Genomic DNA, 20,275 nt, shown 5'->3' with positions numbered 1-20,275 from the left:
GAGGGCGTGGAGGAAGGAACAGAGGAAGAGAAAGTTTTAAGTAGACTCCATGGTGAGCACAGAGCCAGAGGTGGGGCTCAATCTCAGGACCCTGAGATCACAACCTGAGCCCAAACCAAGAGTACCGACTGCGCTCCCAAGGCGCCCCCCCTTTTTTCCTTTAACACAGTATAAAATATGTGTTTTAATTGTCTGACTTCATTCCAACAAGATATTGTGACTCTTAAAGATATAGTTATTAATTCCCGAGAGAGACATCGACTGAAAAAAAAATCACCTTTTGTTTGAAATTAATACTGGAATACAACTCCTCTCAATTTATTCTCATTCTTACTAGAAGAAACTTGAACATGAATCTGTATCTATTGTTGCTAAATAATAATACTTCTATACTATATTTTTTTTCTCTATTTCTGTGTTTTATGAGATTCAGGTTTTTAGATTTTTCATAACCATGTTTTTATATCCAATAAGTGGTTTGTTGAGCAAAGCCCATATTTTAATGGGAACTCATAGTTATTGCCCTTTAAAGAAGAAATTGTTGGAGTCAATTTGAAGTCACTAATCTGGGAATCCCACATGCTGGAAGCATTATTCTAGCCAGGAATGATAAAGGCTGACCTACATACTAACAAAAAGAAGGAGAAAATATTCTAAAGGTAAAATTTATTGAATTTATTGTAATAGGAAGATGATTAAAATTATTGCCAGATGATTTGGTTTTTACTTCTGGCTCTGATGATAGCCGTATGATCTTCATCAAATGTATAAGAACGAGAACTAGTATATAAATATCCACTAAGTTATCAAATTTATGAATTCTAACATTGTGTTTTTCCCTGTTTATGATGGTCTTCCAATTAGAGATCAATTGTTACATTTCCTGCAAAAAATAGAAGTAACTCAAATATTATGTGCTACCCACTTCTATCTACAGTAGAATACAGGGCAATTTAGAGCTATTTAGTGTTAGAGTGGCAAGTACAACTATTCAGAAACTTTCAGTGTACTAAGAATAAATGCAGCTAAAATAAAAACACTTAAGAGAAAAATATGTTGTTAAATGAGTTCATTGGTACTACCATATTAATTTACATCTGTCACATCTACAATCAGATGTATTCCACAGAAGCCAAATGTAATGTGACTCCATGGAGACTGTTATTTTTAAAAATATTTATTGTTTTCTTTTTTTGTTCACATGTGAAGTGAATAAGCTGGCAAAAAGCAACCCTGCCAAAATTAATTGAACAAAAATATGAGAAATGTGCCTTTTCTTGGCTTCTCATAAACTAAAAGCTGCCATCTGATCTCTAGAAACTTAGATATAATCAAATATGTGATAGGAAATGGGAGGGGGTTTCTCCAACATAAACTGGAGAGCCTTAAAAAAATAGCGAACAAATAGGGTATAATTAAAAGTTATGAAAAAAACAAACAAAAATATAAGCCAAGGGTCAAAGTGTTCCATGAATATGCCACATATTAACTGGAGGATGCTTGCGCATTTATTTGGTCCATTTAAAAGAACTTATTAATATGCCACTGCTATATTCTTCAAAATAGTCATGTTTATCCCAATGAAATTACTGTTGCTGACATACACCCGAAATTCTTTTTTTAATTGTTTCTAATGCCTCATCACCTTCTTTTGAATGTCCATGAGGGGGGTAAATATTTCATTTGAAGGAGGATTATCACAGAGATGAAAAATCAAAACCTAACTATATGCTGTCTATAATATACATGCATTTTAAGTACAAAGATACGGATAGATTGTAAGTAAAATAATGGAAAAATGATACTGTATAAACTGTAAACATAAAGCTGGCACAGCTCAATTAACATCCAACAAAGTAAATTTCAAAGAAAAGTATTATAAGATATAAAGCAGAATATTAAATAATGATGAGAAACATTCCTTTTGTAAGATATAGCAGTCCTCAATATATGCATCTAATAAGTGAGCATTAAAATTCAAGAAACAAAATTGATAGAGCCAACAGGAGGAGTAGAAAAAATTGCAGTCATATTATAACATCTATTTCTCAGTAATTGATAAAATAAGCAGACAAAAAGATACAGATGTAAACAGCGCTATCATTCAACTGGCTCTAATTAACATTTATAAGCCCCCAAACATATATTAACTCACATTAAGTCCCAAAACTATACAGTATACTTTATTTTCAATTTTCATATAGAGAATTCAATGAGATTGAGTAAATGCTGGATCATAAGTCTCAATAAATTTCAAAAGTAAATGAAATTTTATAAGTACATTTTTTAAAAAGATTTTATTTATTTATTTGACAGAGAGAGACAGCCAGCGAGAGAGGGACCACAAGCAGGGGGAGTGGGAGAGGAAGAAGCAGGCTCATAGTGGAGGAGCCTGACGTGGGGCTCGATCCCATAACGCCGGGATCACACCCTGAGCCGAAGGCAGACGCTTAACCGCTGTGCCACCCAGGTGCCCCTATAAGTACATTTTTATTACAACACAAATCAATAATCAATAATAGTAAGATATCAACAAAAAATAGGCAAATATTTGAAAACCAACTAATTTATTTTTAAATAACCTGTGGGTCAAAGAGAAAATTGCAAATTAGAAAATATTTGAACTGGATGTCAATGAAAATACCATATATCAAAATTTGTGGGACAAAGGTAAAGCAGTGCTTAGAGGAAAGCATATAGTTGCAAACGTCTGTATTAGAAAATAAGAAAGGTATAAAATCACTAAGTTTTCATCTTATGAAGTGAGGGAAAAGAAGAGCAAGCTAAGTAGAATTTAAGAACAGTAAAAGATAAGACTGGAAATTAACGAAATACAAAAAAACAATAGATAAACTGACCAAGCCAAATTGGGCTATTTGAAAATATTTATAAAATTTGTAAGCCCCAGTAAAAGTTTTCAGGAAAAGACAAAAATCACAAATAACCAATATCAGGCATGAGAGGGAAAACCTCACTATAGATTCTACAGACATTAAAAAGGATAAAAGAGTATCGTGATCAATTCTATGTCAATAAATTTGACAAAGAATATGAAATGGATAAATTCCTTGAAAAACACATCTTACCAAAGTGATTCAAGATTCTCCTCAGTCATGGCTAATATTTGTTTTTAAGATAAGATTTGATTGTTATCCAAAAACAAGTCAGAAGACTCAGGATAATTGTTAGGTTTAGTAATAACATTTTGTCTCAAAATGGTATGATGCCTATTAAATAATTATATTGAATTTCTTATGACATTCAAAAGTGATTACTAATGTCTAATTGAAAACAAATTCGTTCAAACATATTTTGAACAATAGCATCATCTAAGGAACATGGCTTTTCAGTACAATTAGTTTAAGGGGCGTGACATTACTATGTATAGATTTTGTCACAATTACTCATGATTTTATGATCATAAAACATATGGCATTTTCTTTGCATTTGTGCATGAAATGTTCAGCTTCAAGTTGCAGATATTATCTATGGTATTCTTTAAAAAAAAGTCCTCTTTCATCCTATAACCTTAAACTTCTTTCTCTGCTCTCCCTCATACCACTGGAGTTGGAGAATTAGTGATAACACACTTAATCATTGATACAAAGGGTGTACATTCATGGACTGTGTGGGTTTTTTTGCCATCCTAGTAATTAAAAAAAAAATGAATGCCTAATGGATTCAATGAATGAAGACAACAGTCTTCACCACTTGTTCTTATCTTACAGTCCAGTATTTTACATATGTTCGTTGACTGTCTGGTGTCTGTAGGTATTTGAACTTAAATATGTTTTTTCTCTTACTACCATACTAAAACTGATCCCTCAGTGGTCACTAATCAGTACGTAATTGTCAAATAAGATAGAATTTGCTCAGTCTTTATGCTCAAAGATATCTCTACAGCATTTAGCACTGTTGATCATTCCTATCCATCTTTTTGAAATAGTCTGATCTTTTTTTTTCTTTTGAGAGAGAGAGAAAGAGCACATAAACGTGCAGATGCAGATGCAAGCGGGGGGAGGGGCACAGGAAAATGGAGAGAATATTAATCAGACTCCACACTGAGCACCGAGCTCTACTCAGAGCTCCATCTCACAACTTTGAGATCATGACCTGAGTCGAAACCAAGAGTTGCTTAACTGACTGAGCCCCCAGGGGCCTCTAAAACAGTCTGATCTTGCATATATGTAGTGAATTTTGTGTTTTATGTGTATTTGTGTTTTATGTGTATACATGTGTGTTTTCCAATAGAAATCTCTTGATTTGCTTTCTGTATTCTTTTTCTTGGACTGCTGTAACAAAGTATCGAAAACTAGGTGGCTTAAAACAGAAATTTATTCTCACAACTTTGAGATCATGACCTGAGTCGAACTCAAGAGTTGCTTAACTGACTGAGCCCCCAGGGGCCTCTAAAGCAGTCTGATCTTGCATATATGTAGTGAATTTTGTGTTTTATGTGTATTTGTGTTTTATGTGTATACATGTGTGTTTTCCAATAGAAATCTCTTGATTTGCTTTCTGTATTCTTTTTCTTGGGCTGCTGTAACAAAGTATCGAAAACTAGGTGGCTTAAAACAGAAATTTATTCTCATAGTTCTGGAGGCTTGAAGTATGAAATCAAGGAGTTGGCAGGACCCTCTCTCTGACAGCTCCAGAGAAAAATCCTTCCTTGCCTGTTCTACCTTCTGGTATTTGCTCTCAATCTTTGGGATTCCCTGACTTGTAGATAGATACCTCATGTCCAGTCACACAACTGTCTTTTCCCTTTGTCTTCAAATTGTCTTCTGTCTGTGCATGCCTGTATCCAGATTTCCCCTTTTTATAAGGACATCAGTCATACTGGAGTAGGGCCCACCCTAATAACATCATCTTAACATGGTTAAATCTGTAAAGACCATTTCCAAATAAAGTCTCATTCTGTGGTACTAGGAGGTAGGACTTTAACATATCTTTTAATAGGAACATGATTCAACTCATAACACCTTCCATCTCTGTGATACTCCTTGGTTTCATTCTCTGCTTGCCTTTTCTCCTGTTATTCTATGAAAGCATTCTCAAAGGATTTGTCCTTGGCCCTCTGTTCTGATTTTCTATACTCTGTCTTGGCAATGGCGCGGTTTCAAATATTTCCACTGTGCTCACACTTTCTAAGTCTCCATTTCTAGATTGTCTTTTGAACTTTAGTCTTATATTTCAAGTTGCTTGCTAGAATTCTCTGTTTGGATACGCTGGAGGCATCATGGACCAAATATATTCTAAATCTAAATATAATTTTTCCTTGGATAACTATTATAAATTTGAAATTCTACAAGTTGAACATAGTAGGAAGCCCCCTCCCTTTTTATTCCACATCTAGAGAATTACTTGGACTTTAGATTAAACTTCTACATATCTAGGAGTTGTTATAAGCTTAGGTTCAGGAGTACATTATCTGGTTCACATTCTAGCTCCACTAAATGTTAGGTATGACGTGGGTGCTTCATGTTCTCAAGTGTAAAATAGACTTAATTTTATATACGTGATAGGGTTGCCTTGTGGAAATAATAAAATGACGCATTAGTGCTCTTAGTATAGTGCCTGGAACAATAAATGCTTGTTGTGGCTGAAATAACTGTTAATAGTAAGAATAATTACTATCTGTCACTATATCACCATTCTGTCTTTCTCCGCTCTGTTTTCAGACTTCGTTGTTATTTCCTTGCAATTTATAGCTAACTTGTCCCCTTACCTCCAATCTCTCCACATTCTAATCCAGTCTGCTGATATCTCCCAGATTAATCATCCTGTTCCATAGCTCTGTTCATTCTCCAGGGCACCATCCTTCACTGACTCCCCATTGTCTACAAAATAAAAGTAAAACTTCTTAGATTGAAGTAAAAGGCCCTCTGGCCCCAAACCTCCTTTCCAACCTCATTTTCCATAACTCGCCTTCATATATCAAACACTTCAACCAAACTGAACTATTTGACATTCTTCACACATGCTGCGTATTTGGGCACCTGAGCTCTTGGTTATGTGGCTCACCTGCCACAAACTCAATCTCATTTAAATCCTGACTAGGCTTGCAGGTCCTTCTGGTGCAAAAAGCCTTCCTTAATCATTCTCTACTTTAAAATTGAGTAGTGTCTTTCATTTATGTATTCACTTCCCAATTTTTATTGAATACTGATATATTTATATATCAGGCACTAAAATAGGGACTGGAAAACAAAGGTAAAGATAATAGACATAGCTCCTATGCTCATAAAGCTTATGATCGGAGAGACATATGTTAAATACATTTAAAAATGAGAATACAATTTCAATCTGTGACAACTACTATGAGGTATCATTTATTTTTATTGTATTAATTCAGTTATTTATCTTATTTCCCTAAACTAGAGCGTAACTCACTTGAGGACAGGCCACACATATTAACTATATTTAGATCATGGAAAATATATTTGTTTTGTTTGCTATCAAAACCAATGGACATCTACAGCAATATCTGCATCTACTCATTTTCTACAACTAACTTTCATGTATCAAATACTTTAACCAAATTAAACTAGTTGACATCTCCATATATGCTGCATATTTTGGCATCTATGTGCCCTGTTTATTCCCCTTCGTACATGGTTGAATTTCTTATTTAATTAATTATTTAATTCTTAGATAAGAATAAGAGACTGCCACTTTAAGTAGTATTTAGAAAGTTTCAAGATATTATAATATTCACCTCAATAATAACTATACAGGAGAGCTACAAAATCCTAGAGCTTTAAAAGCATATCTGAGGGGTGCCTGGGTGGCACAGCAGTTGAGCGTCTGCCTTCGGCTCAGGGCGTGATCCCGGCGTTGTGGGATCAAGCCCCACATCAGTCTCCTCCGCTATGAACTTGCTTCTTCCTCTCCCACTCCCCCTGCTTGTGTTTCCTCTCTCGCTGGCTGTCTCTATCTCTGTCAAATAAATAAATAAAATCTAAAAAATAAAAAAATAAAAAATAAATAAGTAAAAGCGTGTCTGAGAGCAGAGGACACAGAGATGTTTACATGAACTAAAATCTAAACAGCAACAAGTCATTTCTAGGAAGGAAGGACTTTCAGCTGAAAGAGAACCCTTTGGAGGAGCATAGACCTTTTTCGAGTACAAGACAACAGCTGACTGAAAGCTGGGGCAAGGCATGATAGCTGAGAGGAAACTTCTTAAAATCTCCAAGGTTTTTACTGAGTGTGATCCAGTGGCTTCCAAACACTGAAGATGGGGCAAGAGGATGGAGAGAAATCCCACTGAGGCACTGTAGGCCTTCCTCAAGGGTACTGAAAGATCCCCCAAAGGTTGGGGCAAGGGATAGGATAAAGAGAAGTTTTTCCAGGCAGGGAAATCTGGAAGTGGGACTGAAGAGAAAAGAGTGCTAACTCCCCAGTGATCCTCAAAACAGTTGAAACCAATAGTGAACTGAATCTGTTTAAAGCTTCAACAAAACCTAGATACAATCCCCTAATGTTTAGATTGGTAAACCCTCCATCTCTCCAACACTATCACCTGACAGAAGAAGAGACATGCCATATACTAGCAGTGAATATTGTTTATTTAAATCTCTACTGTCTGTGTTTATATAATTAATAACATAAACCCCAAATCATGAAACACATGAAGAAACAAGAAAATGTGACTGATAGTCAAAAGAGGAAATACTCAATAGAAGCAGATCCAGAAATGGCATAAATTATCACACAAGGCTATTATAATCCCTATGATTAATATGTTAAAGGATCTCGTGATGAAAAATACTTTAAAAAGGATTTAGTGGAAAATGTAGACAACATGCATTTAAAATGGGGAATTTCAACAGAGAGATGAAAACTGTGATGAAGAACAATATGGAAATGCAACAAATGAGAAATACAATATGGAAAAGAAAAATGCTGACAGATGGAGCAGACTATACATAGAATTAAAAAGATTCAGTGAATTGGTAGATAGATCAGTATAAATTATCCAAACTGAAAACATATAGAGACACTGCATTAGTTTGCTAGGGTTAGCATAACAGAATTCCACTGACTGGGAGGATTAAACAACTGAAATTTATTTTCTCGCAGTTCTAGAGGCTAGAAGTCTGAGATCAAGGCATCAGGTTGGTTTCTTCTGAGGCCTCTCTCCTTGGCTTGTAAATGATCATTTTCTCCCTGTATCTTCACATGGTCTTCCCTCTGTACATGTACATTTCCTCTTCTCGTAAGGACATCAGTCATAGTGGATTAGGGCCTATCCTAATGACTCATTTTAACTCAGTTATCTCTTTAAGACCCTATACAGTCTCATTCTGAGGTACTGGGGTTAGGACTGCAACATATCAATTTTAGAGGAACATAATTGAGCCTATAACAGAGATGTGGGGAAAATATCCAATGGTCTAATAGATACATAATTACAATTTTAGAAGGAGTAGAGACACATAGAGTTCACAAGAAATATTTAAAGAGATTATAGAGGAGAATTTTCCACAATTAATGAAATACATCAACATAAAGATACAAGTGTAGAGAATCCTCTTGATGGATAAGTATACTCAGACACATAGTCAAACTGTTAAAAACAAAAGATAAAGAGAAAATTTTTAAAATATCCACAGGGTGGGAGGAGACACATTACATGAAGGGGAACAGTTTTAAGGGTGAAAAATGATGGCTAAATTCTCATCATAATGAAAGATCAGGAGTTAATGAACAGTATTGTTAAAGGGCTGAAAGGGGATGGGGGTGCTGTCAAAATTATCTTTCAAAACTGAAGATGAAATAAAAACTCTATAAGACACCAAAAGATGGAAGAACTTGTTTCTAGAAAGCTGCACTACAAGAAATGTCAAAATAAATTTTTCAGGCTGAATGAAATGATAGCAAATGGGGCCCCAGATCTGCAGAAGTCAATGAGAAGCATCAGAAATAGTATGTTTGTAGGTCTAAAAGGCTACTGGTTATTAAAGTAAAAAAGATAACAATGCATTCTGAGGTTTGTAACACATGTAGAAATAAGCACAGAAAGAGTTGTCTAACATCAAGATGGTTAATGCCTTCAATACCCAACCATCAGTTTCTATAAGATGTTATTGCAAACCTTAGAGTGCCACTAAGTATATAGAAAGAATTTCCTCTTCCAAACTAACCAAGAAGAAAAGAAATACTCATCTTTCACTGCTTTATTTCCTTTTTAAAAAAATCTCTCCTTTCTCAAGTTCTCTATATGATATAATCGTATATAGTACATATTAGAAAATATATGTATACAGACATACATATATATTCTATGAGTGGATACCAGCCAATACTGTATAAAATTCTCTGGTCAATAGGAATTTGAGAAAAAGTATGGAGGCAACATCAACATCACCTAAAGAGCAGAATTTGAGCACACACTGTTTTCTATAGAAGTCTTTTGTGGAAGCCCTAAATTTCTTTGGATCAATTATCTGTCCCTGAGCCACGGGGTTTGCCTTGCCTTGGTGCAACAGAGGCCTCATCATCCTTCCTCTTACACTGGGCACTGATTATCAAACATCCTCTGTTGTGCTGCTTGAACTACCATCCAATTCCCCTGCAGTCAATCTCAAGTAAAACTGAAAGGCTATGTTAAAAGAGCACCAACCTTCAAAGTTGCATGTGGAAAATATTCATTTTCGCACTCTGTGATTGAAGTCAGAGATGGCTTACTGTCAGAATTCTCAAATGTCACTCCTTCTATAAGAGAGTAGAGGCCATAGGAAGTGTGTGAAACTTTCCTTTAAAAAGAACTCCAAGTGAATACTTAGTGGCAACAGAAGGTGCCAGGTTGAAAAATGAAAGCTGCAGGGCTTGTGAAAGAACAGAGCTCAAGGATTTGTTTCTGATGATGATGATATCACTGTATAATGTGGCATTAATTTCCCCATCCCCATTTCAAAATTGGAGGTTGAAATGATGACCTGGCTTTGGGGTCACATGTTGAAAGACTTGACAGGTAAGTGCTATGAATTAGAGATGACAACTGGCACAGGTACCCAGGACATTTGACTCCCGGTCTCAGTTCTTTCACGATCAGTCTCTATACCCATAGGTATTTTACATCTCTGAGGTTCCATTCCCTTGTCACAAAATGGGGGGTTGGAATTGATGAGGGTCGAGATTCTTTTCAAGGCTGAAATTTTATGAGTGAATGTCCTGAATTTTCTTCTTGTAGAGTTACTTTTATGTAAGGACCTTTATACAGAGCAAAAAATGCCTTATAGTCAAAATCAACCTTGAAAATTCCACGTTGGAGATGAATTTAACATCTACCATTTTTATATGATTTCAACACAGGTTTTTCTTGATGGGTAGATTTTTTTTTAATTTTTGTTTTTGTCTATGGCTAAACACAAGTTGGTAGTTGGCTTTTATTTCCTTTTTAAAAAAATCTCTCCTTTCTCAAGTTCTCTATATGATATGACCATATATAGTACATATTAGAAAATACATGTATACAGATATACATATATATTCTATGAGTGGATACCAATACAAGTTGGTAGTTGGCTTGTGTTTAAGGGCCTTGTGTGGAAAATACTAATCTTTATACACTTTGTCTAGAAATGTCATTTTTTGTTGTCTACTGTGCAGATTTGGACTATACAAAATATTATTCGGGTGTTGACTTTATTTAAATTAATATTCAGTGCACAAATAACAAATTCTTATACCTGGTTCTTCCTTAAGCTTTTTAATTCAGTATACAACAGTTACTATTCTATTTATAAGTGTAACAAATTTTAGCAATTACCTTTAAGAAAGTCTTTGATTACTGTGTGATCCCATTTACAGATTTAGTTAATGAAACAACTTCAAATTTTTAAATTACATGTATAAATTTAATAAATTTTATTTCCTTTTAATTACTTCAATTGTTTCGTGAGCCTCAATAAGAAGTTAAATAATGCTTACATATTTTATAAATAAAACCTACAAATATAACTATTTTTAAGTTCTCTTTTATGTTCCAATGATGTATATAATAAGCACAATAAGATTTCAGCTTGAAACCCATGTCAATTAATTCCTTAATTTCACATTTTATTTATTTTTTTAAAAGATTTTATTTATTTATTTGACAGAGAGAGAGACAGCCAGCAAGAGAGGGAACACAAGCAGGGGGGGTGGGAGAGGAAGAAGCAGGCTCCCAGCAGAGGAGCCTGATGTGGGGCTAGATCCCAGAATGCCGGGATCACGCCCTGAGCCAAAGGCAGACGCTTAACGACTGAGCCACCCAGGCGCCCCTTAATTTCACATTTTAAACTAGAATTGCAAAACTGTCCTGTTACTTTATTAGGTCAAAATCTTGTATATGTTATAAATACATGAAAAAGTCAAATACACTTAGTTTCCTAAACACACACAAAAATATTAATACTATATCTCTTCAGTATTTTTTCTGTATTTCATTGTAAATATACCCAGGGTTAAAAATAATACCCCCTAAAAAGAAATACATCATTTTGTGCAGTTTAGGGACTATCTTCTTAGCCAATTGAAATCAAATAATGGAAAAGATACTAAAAAATAAGGATATCCAGATGTGAAGACATTCAGGGTAATTTCTCCTGACCCTAGTTGCTGGATTCAGCCCATGCCTATAGTCACTATACCTTCAACACTATAACTTGGAAAGGAAGATAATCCTAAACTTAACTTCCTTCAGTTTGAGACCTATTACTACCCAATTAACCTAATCATCTCACAGAAATCTGGGGTTCCATTCAGACTACCACACTCACTTGGTTGAATTTGCATCTTTATGACTCTTAAGATTTTGAAATGTTTTTCTGTGTTGTTCCAAAAATACATTTGGAATGATGGAATCTTGCACAGAAATAGTCCTCCTGTCTGGTAGGATCACATAACTTTTAAAGTTATTATAAACATTCCTCACTGACTCTGTGGGTCACACATCTTTACAGTCTTACCAAAGACAGGGAAGGCATTCTTACTATGAGAGTTATATGAAACCAAGACTAAACAAAGACACATCCAGGTTTTTTTTTCATAATCACTCTGGGTAATGGGGTGCACATCTATCGAAGGGATGAAAAACAAAATCACCTGCTTTATATTTTTGTTATTTTCTTTTTGTTTCCTCACTTTCCTTACTCATATAAACTTAAATTGCCATAAGGTAAATGTACTTGCAATGCAATCTCTTTCTATTTTCTTAAATGTAGTGCTATGGTTCCCAAATGCTTCTCTAGGAATGGTAGGGCTTTTAAAAAAGACATATCCCTAGGATCTTTCCCCAGAGATTCAACTTTATAAGATCTCAGTTTGACCAAGGATACTATGCATTTTTAAAAACTATGTAAGAGCAATGAAGATAAGAGTTTGGAATCTCTGGTCGATTGGGCCAGGATCCAGGAATTCTTAATACTCATGTTTGGCAACTATCTAAATATATGCCCTGAGCAACTTGCTGGTCTCTCTGAGGGGTATAACATCTTCATGTTATACATGAGGAAATTGAAGAAAAGGTGCCGTTATGATCTAAGCCTAATTTCTTCTCCCAGTGTGTAAGCTGCAAGCTGATTGTCAGCAAGTATTTCAAGCAGAGAGAGGAATTAAAACCAAGGAATAAATTCAGAAGTATGGGAAAAGCAGGAAGTATAACGAATGGCAAGGAAGTTGCTATCATTCCATCGCCAAACACAGCACACTCCCTCCAGGAATCTGAGGGTCAAAGTGAGGACTCTGGCAGTTATTTGGTATATCTATTCGAACTGGAATCCAAGAACTGGGAGAACATTCCCAGGGTGATCCGTGGCCCCACTTGGCTAACTACAAAATAGAAATGTGCTACACTCCATTTTATTATCTAACTTCCCCTTTCGTGGTGACTATGGCATTTTAGGTACTCAAGAATTCAGAGCCCATATCTGGTAATTTGCCAAAGATCTGAGTTTCCTTTCCCCTAGTGCTCAGTTGTCTGGTCCAATGGATGCCACTTTACAGAAGGTCTAGAGGGTAAATACTATGGTAGGATCACATGGAGTAGGAGGTCTTTCTGCAAGCATCCAGGCTTCCTTCATTAAGAGGGTTCCAGATCTGTTAACCTGTTCAGGTCTAGGAACAGGGTAACATGCAATTAGTCTCCCTTATGGTAATTCAAGTAAAGTCTCTTATACCAGACCTAGATGTTTGACTGATTTTGTATAGAAATCAATACAATAGTAAGTTAACCATCTAATTCATGGTTAACAGATATTTTTTCTATAATAAGCCAGAAAGTAATTATCTTAGACATTGCAGGCCAAATGATATCTGTTGCCATTGTGGTGTGAAAGCAACCCTGGAAAATACACATGTGAAAGGGCAAGACAGTGATCTAATAAAACTATTTTCAAAATGGTTGATGTGCCAGATTTGGCCCATGGGCCATGGTTTTTCCACCTCTCATTGAACTCCTCCCAAAGGAACTTTGGATAAATTCACTACAGCATTCCTGTCTTCTAATCTTTGGATTTCTTCTTGAATGTTATTAGATGGAAGTTCTGTCATCACAATCTCATTAAATATTTATCACTGTTGAGTCAATGTTTCAGTCACCCAATCAAGCAATCTGTTAGAGCCACTTGAATCTAACACATTGAATCCATCTTCCTTGGCCTAACAATCTCAGAATTCTGTCATATATGTATTACCCTGGTTCTACCAATACAAATTAATGTAGTCTTACAGTTCCTTCAGTATATAAGCTATCTCCTCCTAGGCCAAACTTTGATCTTATAATCCTGGGCCTATAGAGATCTGCCTCTAGCTTTGGGCATGAAGGCAGTAAGTTGGGATGAGGGTGTATCTTGAAAATAACTGGCATCATCTTGCCAAGTAATGCCTCAGTTGAGTTTATTTTAGGCTCTTAAAGCAAGGGAAGCCTAGTTTCCTCTTCCTTGGGCAACAAGAACTGCTTCTTCTGGAAAAGGAAGTTCAGAGGGATTTGGAGTTTCAAAAACTTCCAAATTAATCTGAATTAACTCACAGATCTTCACTGCGATTCTCAGACTTCTAGTCCTTGTTAACTAAAACTCTGACATTTATATAAGAGACATGCTGAAGTTGTGAATTCTACAGCTAATAGGATCAAATTTGGGGTTTGATTTTCAGTGGCTTAGTTCTGTGACCTCATAAGAGTATCTATTAGGGCCATCACAGAACTTCTCTGTTTATATTTTGAGCTAAGAATTTAAAGCCAGGAGATTTCCAGTTTCTTTCTTTACAATTCTCCAGTATAGTCAGAAACTACCTAACTGCCCCTCAGTCCTTGTAATGATGTCCACCATGAAGCAGTCACTTGGCATCTACAAGCCTACATTAATAAGCATATCATTCCAGGAGATGAAAGGGAATAATTTCAATTACTGTGTTGGCCTTTTATAGTATGGATTACCCATTTCCCATTTTTTTTTTAAGATTTTATTTATTTATTTGACAGAGAGAGACAGCGAGAGAGGGGACACAAGCAAGGGGAGTGTGAGAGGGAGAAGCAGGCTTCCTGCTGCGCAGGGAACCCGATGCTGGGCTCCGTCCCAGGACTCTGGGATCATGACCTAAGCCAAAGGCAGACGCTTAAAGGCTGAGCCACCCAGGTGCCCCTACCCATATCCCATTTTCTACTAGTAATAAGATTTCAACTATATATAGGCCTGATCAGATTACATAACCAATTCCAGATGTTTGTTTGTCTCTGGGAGCGTTATTGGTATAATGCTGCATCAATTAGTGTGCAGTAAGGAAAACAGGAACCATTTTAGACATTTCAAGAAGAGAGAAATTTAATACAAAGAATTGGAGGTGAGGAGCTAGAAAAGCAATAGAGAAAAGATAGGAGGGCCGGAGGAGCAAAGGGGTTGTTACTACTTAAAGTTCAAGGAGCTGTTCCTTATCTGCCTGTAATTGCTGCTCTGACGCTCCTGAGAGTGCTGCTAAGAGAGCCTGCACTACAGGATCCTGCTGAACCTGACACCTATGCGGCTGCCTGTGGTCACATGCCTTTACTCACTGCTCCTGCTTTACTGCCAGAGGCACTGAAGTAAGAAGGGAGGGAGAGAGGGAGGGAGGAAAGAAGAAAGAAAGGAAGGAAGGAAAAACCCCCTCTCTTCTGCAATTATCTTCTAATCTCTAAGTGGTACCTTAAAACAGTTTTCTGGCTTCCAGTCCCAGGGATGGAAAAGATAGAGGCAAAGGTATGCATGAACCAAAGGGATAACAGACAATATCTAGAATTACAAAGAATCGTTGGGAATTGTATGGACTATTTCTGGCTGCCTAAGAGCTTGTGTTGTTTTATAGGTGTAACTGGATTCTGTTGTCCCAACATTTTTGCTTTCAACATATTACCAGTGATTTTTGTTTTATATGTGGGAAATAAACATTTTGTTATTTCATTTTTGTGGTAACTGAAGCAATGAATTCATTATACATATTCTCGTTGGCTTTGTGGAATTCATTTTCCTATTGTAACCAATCACTACAAATCTTCAAATGACAGACTCCTTCACCATTTCAATCCCCTGAGTCATTTATTATGGCTGCAAATGAATAAATTGCTTGGGGCCCAATTCTGCTGGTGTTATGTTGAGAGATTTAGACTATTCAATGTAAATCCCCTGCATATTGGGGGAAAAAAAGAAAAAAAAGAATAGGAAGGAGCTAAGGAAGGAAAGGAGGAAAGAAAGAGACAAAGAAAGAAAAAGAAAGAAAGAAAGGGATTTTGTTTTCTTTTAGCTCTTTGCACTGTTAATCAAAACTAGTTAAAATTCAGTGAATTACAAAAAATAGTATCAAGTTGCTCTTTCATAATGGCGAGTATGTAGCTACCTACACAGAGGGATTTAAGCGTGTGTGGCCCAAAAATAGAATATTGAACCACTCCGATTGAAATCCTTACTTTACTCTGAATTCATTATTACTGTGGGCAAATAAATTTTCTACTTTCTAGAGGATTTTACGAAGTGTAGAATATGTACTTTGTCCCCCAAAATCTATAATTAATTGAGGAGGAAAAATGTACAAAAAGAGGTAACAATAATAAAATATAAAAATAGGTGAGCTGTATGAGGACTTAATGTCACCACCATTCAACTTTTGCTTCTCCATCAAACCCCACTTTTGTAGGTATGACCCCTGAAGCCCTGAGATAATTACGGAGCAGAAAGAAACCCAGGCAGTACAGAGACTCTTAGGCTTTTATTGAATACATGTTGTGTTTCTCTTGGCCCTACTCAAAAAGTAAACTTTCCCCCAAATTTATAAAATGATGCTTTTTTCATAGTTATTATGTCTCTGAACTATACCTTCAATTAGGGCTCTGCCAGCACCTCAATTATCCACTGTGTTAGTTTGCTAGGGCTGCTGTAATAAAGTACAGAAAAAAAATGGGTGGCTTAAAACAATGGAAATTTATTCTCTCACAGTTTGGAAGATAGGAAGTGTGAAATCAGGGTGTCAGCTGGGACATGCTGTCTTATGATGGTTATAGGGAAGAATTCTTCCTTGTCTCCTCTAGCTTCTGGTCTTTGCTGGCAATTCTTGCTATTATTTGCTTGTAGATACATCATTTCAATTACATGGACTATCTTCTCTCATGTGTCTTCACTTTGCATTCTTCTTTCATGTAAGAATGTCCAAATTTCTGTCTCTATGTTGAAATTCCCCCTTTTTATAAAGACACCAGTCATATTGGATTAGGCCCAAACTAATGACCTCATTTTCACTTGTCTGCTTCTATAAAGAACCTATTTCCAAATAAAGTCACATTTCGAAATAATGGGGGTTAGGACTTTGACATATCATTTTGGAAGGACTACAATTCAACCCATAACATCCATCTTCCAAAATCAGTGTTCAGAGCTATAATTTTCTCATGGTCTTTGGCATATTTGATTTACTGTACTACCAATTAAACTAAAAATATTCTAGATTCCTCCAGGTACTACTTTTTTGGCATTTGCTTTGGCACTAAAATTCAAGGTGTCCTTACCCCAGAACCAGCATGTATTTGTAAAAATACTAAGTTATGTAAATGACACATAACAAATAAGAGAGATAAAAGTAATGTATTTATCTGTACTTTATGTAATAATGCTTTAACCATAAATCATCTTTAAAACCCCTAAGCAAAACAAAAGCAAAAACAAAATCTAAGCAAAAAGTCAAATTGCAAAAATGTTTTAAGATAGAGTCCCTCATAAAATTACACACATAAAAAAATAGAACTGTCACAGAGTAAGCGTGACTGATCATGGAGGACTGGGGCTAGAACACAGAAGAATCTAGGCAGATTTTAAAATCTTCTTTCTACTCTTTAAGCTAGATGCTTAGCAAAATGTACTCAAATTTTGATCATTCCCTTTTTAGCACTCATCCATCAAGTGACTGTTATTGATATTAAATAGAGGGAAAGTAAAAAATTTGGTGAAATGGGCCCTCTCTCCCATCTATTCCACCTGTTTTAGCTGCCTCAATTACTAGCAACCAGCCACAGCTTACAAAAGTGTCTATGAAAAGCAGCTCCACCAGATTTCAGTCCACAGTCTCTTCCATGGAGCAATGACAACTAGGAAAGGTGAAGTAAAACACATTTATAAACATAAGTGTAACCATATCATTGAACAAACAGAACTTGTAATCATTAGCAACTTTATTTTTCAGCCTCACTTTGTCTTTAAACTTGCTCAATGTGTTTGCTTCTTTTCCTGCCCTTCTATAAAAATTTACACAGGCACCATGACTTTTCTGCTTATTCTGGGTTAATTAAAAAAACAAACTAACGAAAAAAACCCAATGGTCACTTAAAGTTACAAAAGCAATTTTCATTCAGAAATTAGAATATATATCCTCTTATAATAAGAAAATAATCACATTCGATTAAAGTTAAATCTTTCTCCTCCTCCAGGTTGTCTTTAGTGAGTAGAAACACCTTTGGTATTTGGGTGTTGTGGGGGATGGAGAGGAGGTAGGAGGGAAGATAACAGATAAGAAAATTCTTACTTTACTAATAAATTTGGGAGGAGGCTTCACATTTAAAATTTAAAATTGTCTTTCTCTCTTACAAGGTGCTTATGTGGGGTCTTCATAGAAACTCTCCTCTTCTCACCACTGGCCCCTCTCACCTGGCGTTAGATTCCTTGATGCTAGAAATGCCCTCTTATGGGGTGCCTGGGTGGCTCAGTCCTTACGCATCTGCCTTCGGCTCAGATCATGATCCCAATGTTCTGGGATAGAGCCCCGCACTGGTCTCCCTGCTCAGTGGGAAGACTGCTTCTCCCTCTCCCACTCTGCCTGCTTGTGTTCCCTCTCTTGCTGTATCTCTCCCTGTCAAATAAATAAAATCTTAAAAAAAAAAAAAAAGAAAAGAAAAAGAAATGCCCTTTTATACAGCCTGTCGCGTGTAATTTCTTCCTCAATCTTTGGGATTGTGGAGATCCCTATAGCTTCTATCAATTGAGCAGCACTTGCTACTCTATATGGTGTTTGGTCAAGACTTAAGAATACCCATGCTAGTTCTCTCACAATTGTAAATTACCTCTGATCTATAGGAAAAGTTGCATAACCTCTATTACAACAGACAAGGAAGGCAGGCTTTCCTGTGACACGGTCTGTCTCTGACCCATCATTCAGCCGCAGCCATCCCACTTCTTTACCTTTAGGTTTCTCAGGTGCAAGTCTGACCCCAGTCCTTACCAATCTTAAGCACAGGATACATACCAAACTCCCTGAAATGGTCTCACTGAAGCATCTCCCAACTAAGTTGAAGTGAGAGACATTTCACCCAGTCTCTGTCATTGGTATAAGTGGGACTCATCACAGACAGTAACTCAAGTCACACGTAATTCTCTTATCCAGGCACTTTCTGATCCTTGATACAGATAAGGACATTTAGGATGATCTCATAGATTCACACAAATTTACTTTCAAAAATATGCATCTTTATTTACTATCTCACTTGGGGACTTGCTCTTGATTTTCCTTGCTTCTTGGCTAAAGCTTCCATGTTAATATCCGGTTAGGTTATACTGCTCTAGACTCTGTGCTATAGAAACTACACCAGTGGAGAAAGAAGATACGGGGACAGTGGCGAAACAGTTCTTCAGTTCTTAGTGTTAGCGTTTCCGTTTTCTGTACGGTCCTCAACTTCTGCATGTGACTTTAAGCTTTGCTGCGAACTCAAACTCCTCCCCAAATCCAGCCCATCTATATCCCTTAAGGGAGAGCTCACGAGAGCGCAAGACCGGTCTGACCGAGGGAGAGCCCCAAGATGGCGCCGGCCGGGCTTCCTCCCCGAGAGCTTGCCCGCGGTCCGCCGGGCTTCCTCCCCGAGAGCTTGCCCGCGGTCCGCAAATGTGCGTCACACTAGATGCCTGCCCCTCAGCCTGATAACGGGCTTTTCCCCCGCACAAAGTCGAAGTTGCGGGGCTTTCCTTGCCTTCTTCTGTGCAGGACCCTGAGGCAGGTGAGTCGTCCCGAAGAGCTTTTTTCTCACGTTGCTATAGCCTTGTGGGTCTCCCGTACACAAGCCGCTTTGGTTTTCAAAGCTAGATGTTTTGGACGCTCGTTTCTCAGGTGCAGGTTTTTAAAGTCAGGGGTGCCCGAAGCGGGGTTCTAAGGCTTTGCTTCTCAGGGAGAAGCTCCAAGTTCTGATTTCCCTCCTGACAAGGCAGCCACCAGGATGGGGGTGGGGGGCGTTTTATAGCCTCAGGCCGGTTTGTGTCCCAGTCTTTCCAACCCACTTTCTAGTGAGTCTTTTTTCCTTCCCCCATTAATGGGAATCACTCAGCCAGGTTTTAGGGGTTTTTTTGTTTTTTGTTTTTTTCCCCCAGTTGTTCCATATGGAGCTATAGGTGCAGGGTATCATGGAAGAGTTGAGTTCAAGATCCTATAACGTTGCCCTCTTAAACCAGAATCTATTAACAGTGATTTGAATGCGGACATGTGCCTTATAATATTATGTGCCTTCTAATAGCATGGAGAGGGAGTCCTTTAATAAAGGACAACAGGGAAGTCCCCTTCTCATTTGAGACCTTTATCACTCTTTCCTTGAATGATTCTATTATAATCACAAGTATTTAGTGTCTTTCCTTCTATTTCCTATGTCTTAATTTGTTTTTGGCCAAGTCAAGGCAGCGGGAATCATGAGCTGGTCGGAGTGATCTTCCCCAGGTGCAGACAATAATGGGATGCATTTTCTTTTTCTTTCTTTCCTTCCTTTCTTCTTCTTCTTCTTCTTCTTCTTCTTCTT

The sequence above is a fragment of the Ursus maritimus genome, unplaced genomic scaffold (genome assembly GCF_017311325.1).
Source record: "Ursus maritimus isolate PB19 unplaced genomic scaffold, ASM1731132v1 scaffold_15, whole genome shotgun sequence".
Classification (NCBI taxonomy): domain Eukaryota; kingdom Metazoa; phylum Chordata; class Mammalia; order Carnivora; family Ursidae; genus Ursus; species Ursus maritimus.
This window is presented reverse-complemented; position numbering follows the sequence as displayed.